Below are 18074 nucleotides of genomic sequence, written 5' to 3' on the forward strand. Positions count from 1 at the left end.
ACACACTTTTAGAATGTTTTTGTACACACTGTGGTATAAAAATGAGTCTCTGGAAGCTCTTAGAAAACTAATTTGTCATAAATTAAAATAATAGTAATTTAATAACAACAGTAAAAGGACACTGAATTAATAATGAACTTCGCAAAATAATATTGAATACAAGAAGTAATTAATAATGTGTTCATGGCAGGTTCATCAGTCTAATAATGAGAGTTTCTTTTTCCCTGGAAAGAATGAATGCTTATTACCCATGAAATGGCTATGTTGTGCTTCCCAATCACTGTGAATTCAAATCTATATGAAAAAAACTTTCAGGTTTGAGAGGTTGTTCTTGTCTTGATGTCCATTTTATAAGGTTGTGTGCTGAAAAAGACAGGAATTATGAAATGGGAAGTGAATATAATTATCAATTTAATTTGGTTAGTGTTGGCTGGCATTAAAGTATTCACACTGTTTTAAGTGCCATTAGTCATCAGTTCATAAGAAAATAATTTTATATGATTAGAAACAAAGTAATCTGAGTTTGATTTTTAGACTTGCAGACTTCTGACATCCTACGTGACATCATTCTGGACTTTTTATCTCTGGCCATAATGTTTTTTCTCTATCTCATTGTCACACTGAAATTATAACTATTCTAGGCAAGGCTATGAAGAAATAAAGCCCTGTACTGAATTTGAAATAATGATCTGTGAGTAATATATCTATTAATGTAAAGTACTAGATAGTCCAGTCATTTATGGGTATTATCTATGGTGTTAGGAGTTCAGTTATAGCGGGACTCTAACATTATCCTACATACCTCAAAAATAGTTGTATTACTCTAGTACTAACCTAAAAATCTCTCAAGTCAGTCAAAATTATAGCACAGGTAGTTGTATATTCTTGCACATTTCAAAAGAGCTATGTTTCATTAATATTCTGGAAGGAAACCCTAAAACTAATGGATCCCATCCTCCTTTTAGCTCTTTTAAATGTCATAAAATTGTTCTTTGCCATTTTTTCTCCATTAAATAACTTACATGAAGCAATTTCAGGCAGGCCTTGAAATGCTTTCTAAATTAGATGAAAGAAAAGTCCATTATTTTTTAAGTCTGTAATTGTTATGGTGTTTTTGTGCACAGATCCAAAATAGTTTCTAATGGACATTTTAGGGTAGGAAAGATAATGGTATTTTAGTGAGGCAACACTGCTGGGCCACAGCGAGGTTAGTTTATCAAAATAATTTTAAAAGTAGTTGCTTAAAGAGTGTAACTCCACAAATTTTGTGTAGCCGGAAGTTTTTTTAACAGGTTAATAACAAAACTAAGTGCATCCAGAACGCTTTTGGTATTTTTATTTTTAATAAGGAAGTTAAGTTATCTGGGTTATGTTCCCAAAACAGAAGCCTTAATGACCTTTATTCTATATTTCTTTTCATAGATTATTGCGATAAGGAAACCCTCGTGTCGCGACCCACTGGCGTCTGGCTAATCCGATGGTATTCGTCGCCGCATTGTCCGTGATCAATAACTAATTATCAAAGTGGCATTTCTTTTCAAGAGCTCCTTGTTAAAAAATGGCTTTTGGCTGAGAGTGGAGGAAAAAGGTCGCCACTTTGACATCGTTGCGAGTCTTTCAAAATCCAGTGGGCCGTCCGATTGAATTACTGTCCCAAACTAATTGATATAAATTTGAACAGAAGAATGCTTGTTACTACAGAATGTCATAATGATATCCTTGGCAAGAGCATGTCAGTGGGAAAAAAGGAGAAAAGACCAGCACCAGTCACAAAGCATCTAGACAAGTTGCAGCACAAGACTATTAACAAAATTAACAGGAACAAAATTGTACACCAGTTCCTTCTTCCCAGCCAGTCTGATCAGACATTTGAGAAAGAAAAGCATTTAACGTTTCCTTTTGAACCTCCTCCTTTATTTGAAAACAGGCTTTAAAAATATCTACTGGAAATAAAAATTTCCATGTACAAGGGACTGAAACTTGATGAGCAGTTGCAGAAGTCTCATTGACTCTACAGGAATCATGAGTGAGTATCCACTGGAATTCACCTTTAGTCATAAGGCAGAATTTGGCACATAGTTTCCTTAGGAAAAGATTTTAAGCAGTCTTAAAAGCTATTCTTTTGAAATATGGTAGCCTCCTCTGAAGGAAGCTGGACTATATAAGTCACATACCAACAGGGAGAAATCTTCCAAACACTTAGGATACAATAAGAGGAATCATAAAAAACGTGTCTGAAATTTGATGTGTTGTCGTGCATGTCATTTGGAGATTGTCTGCTCATTGGAAAGGTTGGAAACCTGAATTTTCACTACAAGGCACTGGGCTTGTGGAGGTTCTGGCATTTGGGGTTTTTTTTCAGATCTCACTGTCTTCTGCTCCATGTCCTACATTCAGTCCCTGAGCTGGGAATTCCTAGGGAGTGCAGGAAAAGGTTACCCCTGTAAAGGGTATGGCATGCTCTGGAGAAGGGCTATTGTAGAAGCCTTTTTTTGTGAGCAGAGCTGGGGTTAACTCATGGCAGAAATTAATAAGCTGAACCCATTAGTTATTCAGTCATAAATGCTGTCAAGTAGTTGGCCAAAATGTGCCATTTTAGCCACATCCAGAGCAAGTCCTATGATTGCTGAGGAACAGATGAGAGAAAGACATTTGTACCTAATTGGAAACAGTGGTTTGTGTGCTTTTTAATCCCTGATCTTGAAAGGCTCCAGCTGGGGTCTAGTAATGAATATCTTTCCTGCAAACTTACTGTTCTACATTTCCTAATGATGAAGCAAAGGTGACTAATGAATTGACACAGGGTCTTCCATCTCTGCAGTAGATTTGGAGATTCCAATCAGACTGTATCAATCAGTGAACTGAAGTTTTTAGTATCTGATGCCTTGTCTGTAGTAGCAGTAGTGTGAAACAAGTCATATCCATGCAAGCCTTATGGACAAACCCCACTGCCACCTCTGGGAGGTATTTTTGGCACAGCTTCAACAGAGGGACTCAGGGACAAATTAACTGGAGAGACCAAACAAATTTCACTGATGGCAGTCTCCTTGTTTGGAGTGGCTTGTGGCAGGTAACCATTTTGAAAACAGGTCAGTGAGACGTACGTTAGATTTCATAAAAGTCTGACAGATTGTTGCTTGTGATGGATTTATTGTTTGGATATGATGACCAGCAAGCCACACTTTCCTAGTAAGTCAAGCCACAGAACAAAGTGGGAAACCACAGGGGTCTGAAGATTCAGCTTCACGTGGTTCTGGTTACAATGGGGGAAATCTCCTTTTGCTAACAAAGGATCTAAGGTAGTGAAGTTCACCACGTTCAGTTCCCACTCTGCCGTCCATATATGACTGTCCTCTTATGCTGGGGGCAGGAAATGCCTTGTGATGGCAAATAGCTGAGCCATCTCTAACAGAGTCACTAGGGAACCGTCTTCTTGTCTTCCATGGCTGCTTTAAAGACACTTTGTGAGGCTTTCTTCTTTAGCAGACCAGAGAATTCAGACTGAAAGCCTGTCGGGCGGGTCAACCAATGTCTAGGTCAACCAGTCTTGCCCCTTAATTATTCCCTCTGGCATTGCATTCACAGGGTGATGGAAGTAGAGGCTAAATATAGGCCCTCTATATATAGGCTCTCTATATACTTGGAATATATGAAGCCACGTCTATACTGTTATTATTGGAATGTACGTTTGCATCATTGTATAATCTGGAGGAGGAGTTGTAATGTGTGTGATAGAACTGAAAAAAGATATATTTGCATATTTGTGAACCGGTTTCAGGTCCAACTGAAACTGTAACACTATCAGGGCTGAGTTATGATGTCATTCAGCTTTTTAGAATTTATATCTCGTCTAACAGGTAAAAGTAATTGCTCTGAAAGAATAAATTTTTTGAGGCTGATTCGATGTTGAATGGCTTCCTTACAAAAATTAGTGTCATACAAAAATCAATTTGGCCCCTACTGAACAGATTTAAAATTTGTTCGTTCATCTAAAAATCTGCTTCTAAATGAGAAATCATCCTTCGTTAGGGTATTTTTAATATGGTTAGACATAGATCAGCATGTAGCCAAAAGTTTATATTTTGGAGAAAAGATAAACCTGCAATTAGAATTTACAGATGCTAATTTGTAAATAACAATGAAAATGGGTTAGTTATATAGTTTTATAGAGATTACATTGTATCGTTGCAGCTAAATGTAGATGCGGCCTCATGCATCTAGGAACAGGAATGTAAATTACATTTATAAGCTCGGAGAAAGGAGAACTAGGAGAAAAGATTAATATTCACGGTAGTTGTAATTGAACAGAAGAATTAGTACAGGATGGTAAGTGAGGTTCTGGGATGTACAAGAAAGGGAACACTGTAAAAGAGTTAAGTTGCTTGAAAACCAAAACACAACGAAAACATTTAGGAGGATTCTGAGGAGAGAGACGGGAATTATTTGAGATATTGAAAATACATTTCCTATCGGGGAACTTGGAGAGTTTACTTAATTTGCCTGTTGGAAGCCTAGAAACTTGTTCACTCCTGGTCTGCAAGACATTTCTAACATCTGACAGAAAGGTTTTCCTGTAGCTTAAAACCTGAGCTGATTAGACCTATTAGAAGTTAAAACAGAAAAATTCAAATTTGAAATAAGGCAATAGTTTCAGTTTTTCATTGCTTACTGCAGCACTATTAAGAGAAACGTGACAAAATATTCATGAACCATTTGAGATTTTCTTTATCCCTGATTCCGTTCTCTCTTACTAGTTGCTGGTAATGTCTTAGGTAGGTGACTGACACTCTTTATTAATTTTGTAACCTCTTCTACAAAAGTAAATACTTACCTGAATTTTAATTATGTAGTAAAACATGTAATTTCAAACCCAGCTAATTGTCCCAAAGTAGTTAATTTATAAATAGCTCTGAATATCTCACACTTACTGCTTCCATTTACCACTTACTTCCTGTGTTTCTCTTGCTGTTTCGAGCAGAGAACCAGAGCAAGGGGCCATATGTAGCTAGATCAAAGCAGGAGCCTGTCCAGAAAGGAGTTGTGACTCATGAATCATAACTAATCCCTTGATTACCCTCAGATGGTACGTTTTATTTCCTTTCTTGTATCTGGCCAGCTGTTGCTCCTACTGCTGATCCTGCTGGTATTTTACTGCTTTTATTGGCACTGCTGATGTCTTTTGGTAGTCATGTAGGAACTGAAATAGGGATCCAGGAGAGTAGTTGTGCTCCACCCAGAGCATTCATGGCTGAGCAGCTGCGGTGGAATTGGCGGCAATGCTTCCTTTCTTCCTCTCCACAACTCTTAAATAGGCCTTGAAGTTTTACTGTGGCAGTTATCACTTTAATATCTGAACAGCTCCCAGGTTAACTGAGGGATGAGGGGGAATCTTATGGATGCTGGATGTTGGCTCCTGCTTAGGAGTCTGTGCTCAGCAGCCTTAGTCTTCAGCAGCATTATGGTAGGAAAGACTTCTGAGTACTTACAAATTCATGTTAACATTGGTTTAAAGGTATTTACAAACAATTAATTTGTCTGTGTACATGTATACTACCTATTTACACCTGTAATTTTCCTTTCTTTTCCAATCCATAGCTGTAGTATCATTAGTAGTAAACCTGGCTTGAATTTGTTATTTTCAGTTTTAATACAGTGTTTGAAGGAGAAATTGGCAATAAAACAGGCCCAGAAAAATGGTTTAAAATAGTTATACGTGCAAATAGACAGCCAGCTATTGCTGTCTGAATCTGAAAATCTGTGAGGAAAACGACCATAAAAGTTGCTAATATTATGCACTCAAAGAATGGAGCTAGAACTAGCCATCTTTGTAAAACATAGAACAATAATCTTGCAGCTATTTCTGAACTACACACAGACACATGAAGCTAGATAGGTTTTCCATTTTTTTTTTTAATCAAGCAGCAAACCAGCTAAGAAAGCCCAGCACTTCATTTATGGACATTATTGATCTAAAACTTGTTTTTCCACCTAAGCCAAAGTGACAAAAACTTCTCCAAAGTGAAACAAGTTCAAGCACTCTCAGCCTGGTTCCCATTAAACATCACAAGAACATTGCGGTTTGACATTTATCTGGCAGCCTCAAATGTGAAAGACTAGTGTAGCTGGTACACAGAGAATGGAAAGGCCTCTTTGGCATCACTAGGGATGCTTTTACCAGTTTAGGGTCAGGTGGGATGACAGCAGAGTGGAAGGAGGTAGTCTCACTTCACTGCAGACTTGAACTATATTTGACCTCCAGGGTACCAATGACTTAGTTGGAAATTGCAAGAACGCTGAGCTGCCCTTTATAGAATTATAATTCCTTGCCATTCAAACAAAAAAAAAGCTAATTAAGTATCCCTTATCTGATGTAACCCTCATCCAAACAGAACCAGGGATCATCCTGTTGCCATTCTTAGAAAATGTAGCTGTCGGAAACAATGGTGTTGGTGGCTGCTATTTGAATGTAGACCTTAAAGAATCATAATTCCAAACTTCTTGGTGCCCTTTCCCTATCAATCAAAAAGAATCGTATGAAATAATTATTAGGCTACATAATTATTTTACAAAATAGAAGGTGTTTTTACCGCACATTTCCATTTTAGTACCAATCATTACTTCCCTGAATACTAATAACAGCGTTAAGCATTAATAGCATGTTTTAAGGTAAAGGGTCAATAGTCTAAGACCTATGAAAGAACTCTGAGCATTTGCAATGTAAAAGAAACCTTTCACGGAAAAGTGTTAAATAATAAATGTATTTCTGGAGGAAATGTTATATTGTGCTCCATTTGGAGAGAAATGACAATTTATAGGACATCACTCAGCTGCCTCTGTATAAAATATCTTTAATAATGCTGTGGCTTCACACTTAATACAGAAGTTCACAGAAAGCTTACAGCTCTTTGAAGAGGTCAGTATTATACTCAGTGAGGGGAAACGGAGGCATGTGATGACTCAGTGCACCAGTAAAAGCACGGGGATCTGAACTGGTGCCTCAGTCCTCTGAGTGCAAGAAAACGGTGCCTTTTCTGTATTTCCAACTAGTAATCCATCTTCTAATAGTTCTTTTAAAAGTATAATATGCACACAGGGGACGGTGAACTTATTCAGAAAAGGTAAAGGTACTTGAAATTTTTTTTTTTTCAAGCTGGTTTAAGCAGCACAATTTGAGGAGTGTGGAGGGAAGAGTTAGAAATACTTGGAATTGGTTTGAATTTCTTTGTTATGCCTTCATATGTGTATTGACAGACAACCAGAGGAACTGAGGCCTCAAGAAAGAGACAACTCAAGTCCAAAATCTCCTTACCCTATTGAAGTCCATGAACAGACTTTTCATCTAGCAATCATCTCTTCTCTGTGGCATTATAAGTGCCCCAGTTTCTTTCCTTTCAGGTTTACTCTGGTTGTTTTAAAGGAATAAATGGGGTATGAATATTTAAGATCCAAAAAGCTGTCATTTTTCTTCATTAACTTTTTCTCTCCTTATCCTGCAGATATTTCCCTCTGAGAAGATGGAAACGCCTGTGGCCACTTTGGATTCATAATCCTGAAGCATTTTTAAAATCTAAATATCCAAACCCTATCTTAAAAACACTAGTAAGGATTCACTCATATGAACAGACTGAAGGAAGAATCACAACTTCTTGTTTATTATTATTATTATTAATATTATGATTAATATTATTCTTATTTACTGATCTGTGAATAGTTGCAGAGGAAATGGGTACTGTGAGTTCAGTTGTAGGGGATCCAAATGAGTCAGAGAGGTAATAATGTGGTGGTTGTCATGTGCATGCCCAATACTGAGGGCACTCCCTTCAAAAAGGGACAATATCTTAAGCTTAGATTTCCACTTGAAAACATGATTATTTATTTAACAAAGCATTATGTAAAATATGCCCTATCTAAGTCTCAAATCTGTGCCCAAATCGGAGTTTCCCAAGTTTCTATTTCTTTTTAATGCCTAACTAATCAAAACATACCTTTGCAGAACACATGAAACCAATGAATAATCTTCCAGCGGAGCAAATTCTTTTCCCAGCAGCCACAGTGAATAAACAACTTTCAAGTGAGATCGAGACTACTTGGGATTCTTTCTGATTCAGGTTAGTCCTACAGGTCTGCTCATGTTTTCCTTGAGCACCACAGCTCCCACATGAGTCAAGTATTACCTGTCACCAGTTGTCAGCAGATTGCCAAAAGTTACTCTCTCCCATTGTTGAAGGGAGTTGAGTTGCTTTCTGGGAAGAGGCTCCAGCAGCAAATATGACACAGAGTCTGAGTGGAAGGTTGTCCCTCTCAAAGTTGTCCTGTGTTCCACTGCCATGGAGTTTTTTGGTGCATCCATAACCAGAACTTAGGAAACAGTGTTAGTAAGACAATAGAGCTTGTGCCTGTTCTTCTGGTCATTAACAACAATTATTTTATAATGCTATAGAACACATATCTGACTGTTAAAGAGTTAAAGAAAAAAAATGAATCCTGTAAAAAATCAGGCCATCGTATAATGCCTCCTCATTGCTATAATGATATCAGTTGCAACAAGTCCAATGGCTGACCTCATTACAAGGGTTTAATTGCATTGTTACACAGTTTCACTTCTTCTCTCTGGCCTCTTTCTCTTTATGACAGCTTTAGAAAGGAATTTCAGCTTGAGGTCAAAGGAAATTAATTACTGCTTTCTTAATCTGTGCTCATCTACATTTAGAAAACTTGGGGCTTTTCACTAACATATTTGTGTCTCATTTCTGTGTAGACCCAAAGTTATAAGACTTTTGTCCTTTGTCAGAGTGCATAAATAGCCTTTTTCATATCTGAGGCCAGATTTTTTTCATGTCATTTACAGTTGTGCACATATGGACTGATGCCAGTGGAACCAATGGAATGTCCCTGGGTATACATTCGCTGTGACTGAGGTAAGGCACTTGCAATGTATCTTTAATTCAGACTAGAGATTTGTGGCAGATGCCAGGTGTCAAAAAACCCAGTAACAACAAAACCAACCCAAGAGGAAAGGAAAACCCACCCAAATAAGAAGTTACACTTAGGATAAAAGTCAGCAAGAGGACCTTCAGAATTAAGTGGATACTTATGTAGGAGAAAGATGAAAAAATACATCTCTTTGACAACAGATTTTGCCTGCTACCTACCTCGTGTTTTTACTAAATACATCATTGCTTAGTTAAGGAGTATCCAGCTTGTGTTTCAAAGAACTTGCAGTCCAAATAACACATGTTACAGTGTTGGCATCAGAACAGTTAGGAAGGTGACAGAGACACCACAACAATAATTCTTGGTTGGAAAGCAAAAGCATGTGCAGAACGTGGTTAAATGCTTCTGTAGCATGAAATATAAAAATGAAAAGTCATAAATTAGGACCCCAATCCTGTCATTAGGTCTTTTGAGTGGATCCTTGCCTCTTCCACGAACTCTTGACTGCTTTCAAGAAGAACCAGACTTCTCCCAGAGAAGAAAACAATGTTGTTAATTTGCTTCTTGAGGGAAAAATTTTGGAAGGGAACTTACAACGAGACATGTCTCTGGAATGACTTGACAAATTAATGTGAGAGGATGTGCCAGTCACAAAAGATAATCTCAACAAGTATTACCACCATGCAACCATGATCCTGTAGTTTATAAGAAATTGTTATGTGCTAGGCATGCATAAAATTACAATACAAGAAATACAGTTTTCTGCAGAACGTGTACATGTATTTCTTACATGTACTTTGTGATTCTGATTTATATACATGGAAATGTTGACAGAGATGAAAAATGGCTAAGTTTTGAGCCCTCTGACATAGAACATTTAAAGTTTCACGAATCCATTCACTATCCTTTGATCAGCTTTGCCACCCACTGAAATTCCTGCTACCAGAACTGCGTGCTCTTTTTAGTTTATTAGTTGCTGTTTCAGTCTCCCCTTTCAAGCAGTAAGATTGGCAATAACAAAACTGCAGCTGCAAAGCAAAGCTAACTCATTGAATATTTTGCCCTTCATCTATCTTGACTGAAATTCAACTCAGTTATAAACATCTGCAGGAGGAGCAAGGTTTCATCTAAGTCACTAGTAAGCTCTTAACATGGGACCTGCTTGGATTAGAATGAGGTTCATTCTCATGATTGCCCAGTTTGTGAAACAGCCTGTGTACACCTTGTGGTGTTGCCAGATAGCTTTGTGGGGTAGAAGTTGAAAATTTCAAGGCAGCCATCCACAGCCATGTGTATGACTGTGTCATCCACAATGCTGGTTGGAGCAGTGTGACAGGAGCCAGGACATGTTGGGAAACAGGATGAGTTTGAACTTAACCAGAGTACTCCAGACCTCCCTCCAGGCCTACACCTGATTTCAGATTTTTCTTTAATATTTGTGCTTCGAAGGCAAGCTTGGACTTAAGCATGAGTTTTGACCTAAACAGAAGAAACAATCAATGTATAGGTGTTAAGTTCACCAAGAACAAGTAGCTATGCTGAAAAGAGGTCCTGAACAAGCCTAAATTCTCTACAGCCATGAAGAGGTGTAATACTACAGGTAGAATGTATTTAAACTAAACTGAGTACCTTGGATAACAATAGTAGTGAAGTGACAGCCACATGAACTTCAGTATGCAATAGCTGCTCAGGTGAACAGTCAAGGTTTCATGGGCTTGTACTCAGTCTTTCCTGAAGTATCCACTGAGAGTACACTGGCGCTGATACTTAAGGAATTTAGATCAAAGGTAGCTCTAGTCATGCTTTAATCATATTTTTAATTTTGTAAGAGACTTCCCCTTGAAGGGCCTGGACTGAGTCACTGTGTAGTGGCATTATCTGAACTATTTCACTCATTGGCACCAGAGTTTTAGTGCATTAATTGTCCAGTAATAAACATAGGTCTATTTAGATTGGAGAAGACCTTTAAGATAATCAAACCCAACTGCCAAGTTCACTAAATCTACATGTCAACTGAGACCTCCCAGTTTTACCAGATATATTTACCAGGTAAATGATGGGAAGTGGCTCGGTGAACACTTCCATCAGCGTCCTAGTACCCTTGGGTGGATCCCATCCAGACTCACAGACCTGTGGTGTGTCTGAGTGGTGTAGCAGGTGACTGATCATTTCTCCTGGGATTATGGGGGCCTCATTCTGCTCCCTGTCCCGGTCATCTGGTCTTACTGTTAAAGACTAAGGCAAAGAAGGCATTAAGTACCTCAGTCTTCTCCTCATCCTTCATCGCTATGTTTTTCCCCTGCATCTGCTAAAGGATGGAGATTCTCTTTAGCTCTCTTTTTGTTGCCAGTGCATTTATAGAAGCATTTTTTTAATTGTCTTTTACAGCAATAGTGAGACTAAGTTCTCATTGGGCTTTGGCCCGTGTAATTTTCCCCCTGTATGACCTCACGACATCCTTGAATGTCACATTGAGGTGTGAACGGATTAAGTTGAAAGGCCCAGTTAACACAGACATGGCACTGGTGACAGAATTAAGTGCTAATGATATATAACAAAATACTCTTACATGAAATAGGATCTTTTTCATCCAGCTTTTTGATTCTGTTTGATAGAACTATTAGAACAAAATGAAAAACTATTCATCAATCAGAGGTCTGGCTGGGTCAGATGCTTTGGTCAAGCAATATGAGTAATTCCACCTACCTGTGCTATAATTTATTGCAAAATTAATGCCATAACATGCAAAGCCATTGTTTGATAAAGGAAATTCTTAACCTCAGGAAAAAAAAGCAAAACTTGTTTCTTTCTTTCTCTCTCTCTCTTTTTTTTTTCTCTATCCTGACGAGATGAAACCAATATACTAAGTGGGGTTTTCATGATGGTTCACTTCTAATGGTTGAAAAAAGGACCTTGAGCAGGGTTTGGTTGACTTTCTAAATCATTGACTAAACCAAGATACACTAAAAAAGGGGACAAAACAGATCACAAGGTATTAATTTTTGTTAAAGTTTACCTGCTTCATTACAACAGAATGAAATCAAGTCAGTGGGAAGAGTAAATTTCGATATATGTTACTTTCTATTATAGTTTTCAGGACAGCTTATTCTTAACCAGATTAAAATACAATAATTCGCCAATTCGAAGTTTTAATTGCACTGTTATGAGGTAGGGAGACTAATGGCATATTCTTATTTTGAAAATGTTTAAAATTATAGTTTGTTATAAAACAGGTCACTTATGTCTGGTATTTGGTTGGCCTTGATTGCTGCGTAAAATTAAATTGTTACATTAGCAGTGAAGTAATTTGTAGTTTCTAAAGGTGTTCTAAGGTTTTCATTAAGTATCATACAGACATACAGGAGGGACCAGAAACTGAGTGAAAATTTCAAAATGACTCAATGTATCCAGAATTCATAGCAGACCCTCACAGCGCTCTCTTGTGAACCTTATTGTATCCATTTCTCAGTGGGAGAAGCTGAGCTGCACAGAAAGGGTCTTTTCTTTCCTGGAGACTCACAAATATTCTTCCAGCTGCACCTTTTATTTATTCCTTCCAACATGCTGTTCTGGTGCTTGATGTGTTCTGCCATGCAATGTGAAGAGGAGCAAAATCTTGTAAAACTCTAGGGAGCGAGAAAGGAAAGAGCATCTCTTACCTATCCATTGCTCTTTCTCTTGGTGTGCCTCAGGAATAGTTTGAAAGATGTTGAAACAGATGAGATTATTTACCTGCTCTCTATTCCACCACTTCATTCCTCTGTCTCTTTTTCATATATATAGCAAAACTGATATAGCAGTTGAAGGTGGGATAACAGGAGGAGGTAGAATTGTTTGTTGAAGAGGATTTACCCATGTTGTGTTACTGTTTCTTTGGGATTGCCTGAATGAGAATAGATTTAGGAGGCAGAGACTCTGACTGGAATGAATCTGAATAGGAAGCAAAGGAATAAGGAGCAAGTGCTGTAACTGCAAAGCAGCTCCAGATGTGTTGCTGAACATCAAGGATTTCAGATTTTTTTTTCCCTTCCTTTACTCTGTAAGGTATTCAGACACTATGGTAAAATAGAACTCTTATGTTGGTTTTGTCATGTATGTAAACTGATTTTAGGAGAAAAAGAGGGACACTGCAAATCACTGCAGCTGTAATTGCCAGATGAATTTCCAGGATAAAAAACAAAAAATGGATCATAACATGGAACTAATCAATTAGAAAATAATTTGTGATAGTTTTACATTTTAGTGCAGGTGAGGCAACCATACACAGTACTGATGTGTTTTATATCTAGAACAGTATCTTAATAAAAAAAAATATAAAATGGAAAAAATATTGCAAGGATATTTTCATTGACAAGTCTTTCTTTCCTGTATTGTTTCTTTTGAAACTTACACTCAGGGGTTGCAGACTGCAATATCTGGTGACCTGCATAAACTTGTATAGCAGCTACTGTAGTGGTGTGATTCTATTATCTAGACTTCACATCTTACCTGCTGGGAACTTCCAAGAAATGATGTTATTGTACAAGTAATCCAGTTTTTCTTTTTGTTGTGGCTTTCCTATAAATGTGATTGTAGGGATCTTCAAGCACACAATCTCCACCTGTGCGTGTGTATACACGGAATTGCACCTGAAATTGGGTACCTGCAAACACTGCAGAACTAAGAATAGTCTTCATTTTATCTGACAAAGCCTTTATATCATTTAACACTCACATGCTGACTGCCCTAAAAGTTTGCTGCCCCAAAGCTCATCTGGAACTGTTTAAGAAGATACGAGCACAAGAATTTGATTTGCATCCCTGAACTTTGCTGAGTCCAGGCAGAACTTTCAGCAACTGGATCTTAATAACCTCCTATGGTTAATACATTTCAGTGATTTAAAGGGCTCGAGTGACTCTCACCAATTTTCGTTGGTGTAGTATCATGGCACGGATCTTGCTGGGTTTTACTGGTGTAGTATTGTGGTGTGGACCTCACCAATTTCTGTCCCTTTATTATCATGGTATAGTTTGTTTGTTGGTATAGTATTGTGGTACAGCCCCCACCAGTTTTTGTTGGTGTTGTATCCTGGACAAGATCTCACCAGGTTTTGTTGGTATAACATCATGATGCAGGTTTTGCGCAGTTGCCCGGTGGAGCACCAGTTGAAAGTCCTCCCCAAATTTCCTGGGGCGGTTTAGGAAAGGTGTAAAAATACACCCTGTGCTGCCCCCAGCAGGCAGGTACAAGTACAGGTATTGGGAACCCCTCTTGGATGTGTATGTTGAGTGCCATTTCCAGTGCTTAAAAGAAGTTTGGTCTTGCACAAGAGCTTTCACCCATGCAGTGCCCATTGCAGAGGAAGCTTCTTGCTTTTAGGTAATGCCTATTTCATCTGTTGTAAAGACACACATGAAAAAAGGGCTGGCATTAGCCACATAGCCATAAAAGCCTAGCAACCAAGAGTATTATCTTTATTCACAAGAAGTATAGCACTTTTAAGGTTCAGAAACATATATAAAAATTGGGTTCTGAAATGGTCATTTTTCCCCTCTGCTATGCCATTATAGCGATCAGCCAAGCTTCTGCAAGGTAAATACTTTTGGAAAATAAGTGGAAATTTGCTGCAAATCAGTCCCTTTTGTGCCTGGCCACAGGAGCATGTTGAAATGTTTGGACACTAATACCCATTCATTTTCTTGGCTCCATAAATAAAAGCCGCCAGCTATGTGGCGGCCGTGAAATGGTATTCTTCAGGACCCAGCAGGAAGCCCCATCCTTATTACCACTGCAGGGGGCAGGACAGGCCCAAAATAGCAAGACAACTAAATCAAGACATTTTCAATGTCTAACAAAATGACTGTGGTTTAGAGAGAAGCAAAAGGTTGGAAAAAATTGGGCAGCTTTTATACTTAGCATAATACCTTTGTTAAAGGAGTTCAGATAAGAAAATCAGATCTTAAAAAAAAAAATAAAATAAAAAAAATAAAAGGCGTAAGCATATTTCTGAATATCATTTAAAATATGTAAAGATCTTATGGAATCATAGGCAGAGCACGGTGCTCTCTGAAAGGACATCCTACTTAAGTCATATTTTCCAAATGGTAGCCCACAGTTCATAGTAAATAATGTCTTCTGACAATATAGTAGTGTTTCGATGGAGCCTAAAGGTTTGAAAAGAGATGTTGGAAACTTGTCAGTAAAATTTGAAATCTTTTTTGGTCCCCAAAAGTTACAAAAAAAAAAAAAAATGTTTATAGGGAGAAAAGGTTTTGGACTAAACCCTTGGTTTTTTCTACAGGTTTATTTAATTTTTATGGGTTTTCTACAGCAGGTAATATAATTCTAGATTTTGTCATAAAAACGTACTGAAGGCCTTCAGTCAAAATAAATATGTTAGTTGAACTTGCTGTTTAACACAGTTGAACTGTGCTTATCTGGGAAAATATTAAAGTAGTTTTAAAAACTGAGCTTCAAGTAAATGGGGTATTTTAAGTGTATAAAGAACAGTTCAGGGGATACCATCTTGCTTAAGATAATCAAAGATCAGACTGTTGAGGTTTTAATGAATTCACAGAACACTGGTGTACGCCAAAACCAGTGTGTCGTTCTCACCACTAAAATACATGTGGAGGAGATGTTTTATTTTAGTTTTATTCATTTGTGATTCTGATTATAAATTTACTTAAACAAAATTGAAGTAAGGATACGCCTTACACATTCACATTTCCATGAAGCATATATATGTATATGTATATACATATATATATATATGGGCATATATCTACAAATTTATACTTGTACATACAAGTTGCCACACAATTTTGAGAATTGAAACAGTTGGAATGCCTTGTTACAGAAGGAAATATTCAGATTTAGTTTCAAGAAAAAAATAACCATTTTACCTTAGCATTAAATTTCCTTGCACTGCAAAGGAGAATTACTAAGGTGCAAAATGTCAGAGAAAAATGAATTCAGTGTATCACTGAGTATTGCCTTGTAGACCAGCAAGGGGTTTTGATAATAAAATTAAAGCCAGAAAATGAAAATCAGGAACCACAGTGCCAGTTCAGTGCTGTTTCAGTCTTCCCTGGGAGCTGAGACTGCCATCAGGCTCAAACTCCCTGGCCATTCCAAGTGTTTAATGTTGGCCATCCTAGCTTCACTCTGGAGCAAGCCAGATTGTCCAGGGAAGTTTGTATACATGAAAGGAGTGGCTCATATTCAGTTCTTTCCTTACAGACGTAAGAGAGGAAATGGAATGGCTCAGGGAACTCAAGTCTGAAAAGTGAGGAAACACAGCACTTTTAAGTTGATCTTGATCCATGCAAGAAACACACTGCAGGATCATGTGCAAAGGATTCAGACCACCTATCCTTATGCTTAGACATACGCACATACATTCTGACCCCAAAATTGGGAAAAATGAAGTCTATTTCTTGGTTGTCTTTTCTGCAGTAATGGAAAGAAGCATTTACCACATCCTGCTTGTACCTGGTAAAGACACAAGGAGATTCCAAAGGTGTCATTAAGTATGTGAAACCCAGTCTGGTTCATCTGCATCCTGTAAAGATCTCAGTATCCTTTTGTTTCACCTCTTGCCTACATGGCACAGGTTTTACAGAAGGGGCAAGTTGTGCATCCAGAGTGGTGGTGACCATAAACATAATCCTCATGCATTCGAGCAGGGGCAGCCTTGGGCTTCCCATTACACCAGTAACTTAAGACACACCTTTGGGGCACTGAGGGTGACCCAGATACATAAGGCTTCTTCCTGCCCAGCTGTACTGCTCACCTTCCTGACCTCCTACTCTGAAAAACCCAAGGAGTGGCCTACAAAGGAAACTTTAGCAGAAGATACATTGGTGTCAGGTCTATCATTATCATAATTGGTGCTAGTGAAGTAATTCAGACATTAAGCCCGTAATCTCCTCTGCTGTTTGTATCTGCTTAATTTAAAAGTTACAAGGAAAAAGTCATTGAAACCAGTGGAGATTCACCCCTTCGCTTATTTCCATTTTGGCCCACTGAGTGCATGAAAAAACCCTGCCAAATTCTTTGGAAGCTTGTATTTGCAATATGACTTCCAAAATAATTAACCCTGGAAGCAGGATTTAACAAACTCACGTTTGATACGTGGAAGGAATAATACCTGAACCATTTTTCTTATGCTCAGCCTTTTATGACTCAGACTTTAATGATTGCAATAAACATTAGCTTACCTAATAAAAACTCTAGTATTTCGGAGCTGGCTCACAGTATGTTAACTGCATCTGGTGTCAACTGGAGCTAATTAATATTTTTATAGGTGTCTTCTCCCCACTGTAGTTTAAACGGAAATATTGTGGGGTGCTCACATCAAAGCTGGAGGCAATCGAGAGCCGCTGCTTGCTTCCCAGGCTGAACTGATGGCAAGTAGACCAATTTTTATAGGACTGTAAAAGCTGACTGTGGCTGGGGTTCATGCAGAGAAGCACTTTTCCCTGTAGCTCTCACAATTCAGCGCTAATGCTCATGGCTTGTTTGCTGCGAGGTGGCTGGTGAGATAGATGGAGGGACAGCGGACAGATAAACTGGCAAATAGTTCTCCCTACACTTAGACAAAGCACACAGTGACCCAGACAAACCACACTTTTTTTCTTCTCCTCCTTCTAAAGGTTTTAAAAATGTGCTCTATCAAGCATTTACTTGTGGTGCAGATAAGATTTATCTAACAAGACTGGGCTAAAATTAAAAAGAAAGATGAAATAGCACAAGCGGTGCTAATATGTGTTTTGAAGCGTACGAATCGGCCAGTGCAATGTCACAGCCCTGGGCTACATTTGCAAGTGGTCGAGCATCTCCTTTTTAAAAGGTTAACCTACAAAGAGCACACAAGCCCCTCTCTATGAATATGGGCAAACACCCAGGGAGCTCCACAACAATAAGAAAATAATGACATCAACCTGACCATGCTTAAGTACATAACATGCTGAAGGTTCACGGTTGTGTGGCCTGGAACAATAAAGGAAAAATAAAGAAGCCTGCTTGGTAGGCCCCAGCTGTTATTAGCCATGCTGTGAGATCAAGGGAAGGTATGATATGGGCTGCCATTTCAATTGAGACCAGGTTAATCTCTCAATTTGTGGAAAAGAGAAACTAAAAAAAAAAAAAAAAAAAAA

The 18074-nt window shown here is 38.2% G+C and overlaps 1 long non-coding RNA gene across 1 annotated transcript in view; it reads left to right on the plus strand.

Annotated features, from left to right (window-relative positions):
• Positions 1-1942: 1942 nt before the first annotated feature.
• The window catches only part of LOC114054647, a 19415-nt gene continuing 3283 nt past the window's right edge, over positions 1943-18074 (plus strand). The window contains exons 1-3 of the long non-coding RNA XR_003570535.1: positions 1943-2026; positions 7994-8108; positions 8849-8918. This is a non-coding gene — a long non-coding RNA (uncharacterized LOC114054647). The remainder of the gene's footprint in view (positions 2027-7993; positions 8109-8848; positions 8919-18074) is intronic.

Source organism: Empidonax traillii, unplaced genomic scaffold (genome assembly GCF_003031625.1).
Source record: "Empidonax traillii isolate 1590-97213 ecotype Southwest subspecies unplaced genomic scaffold, ASM303162v1 scaffold36:size2505666, whole genome shotgun sequence".
In the NCBI taxonomy this organism is placed as follows: domain Eukaryota; kingdom Metazoa; phylum Chordata; class Aves; order Passeriformes; family Tyrannidae; genus Empidonax; species Empidonax traillii.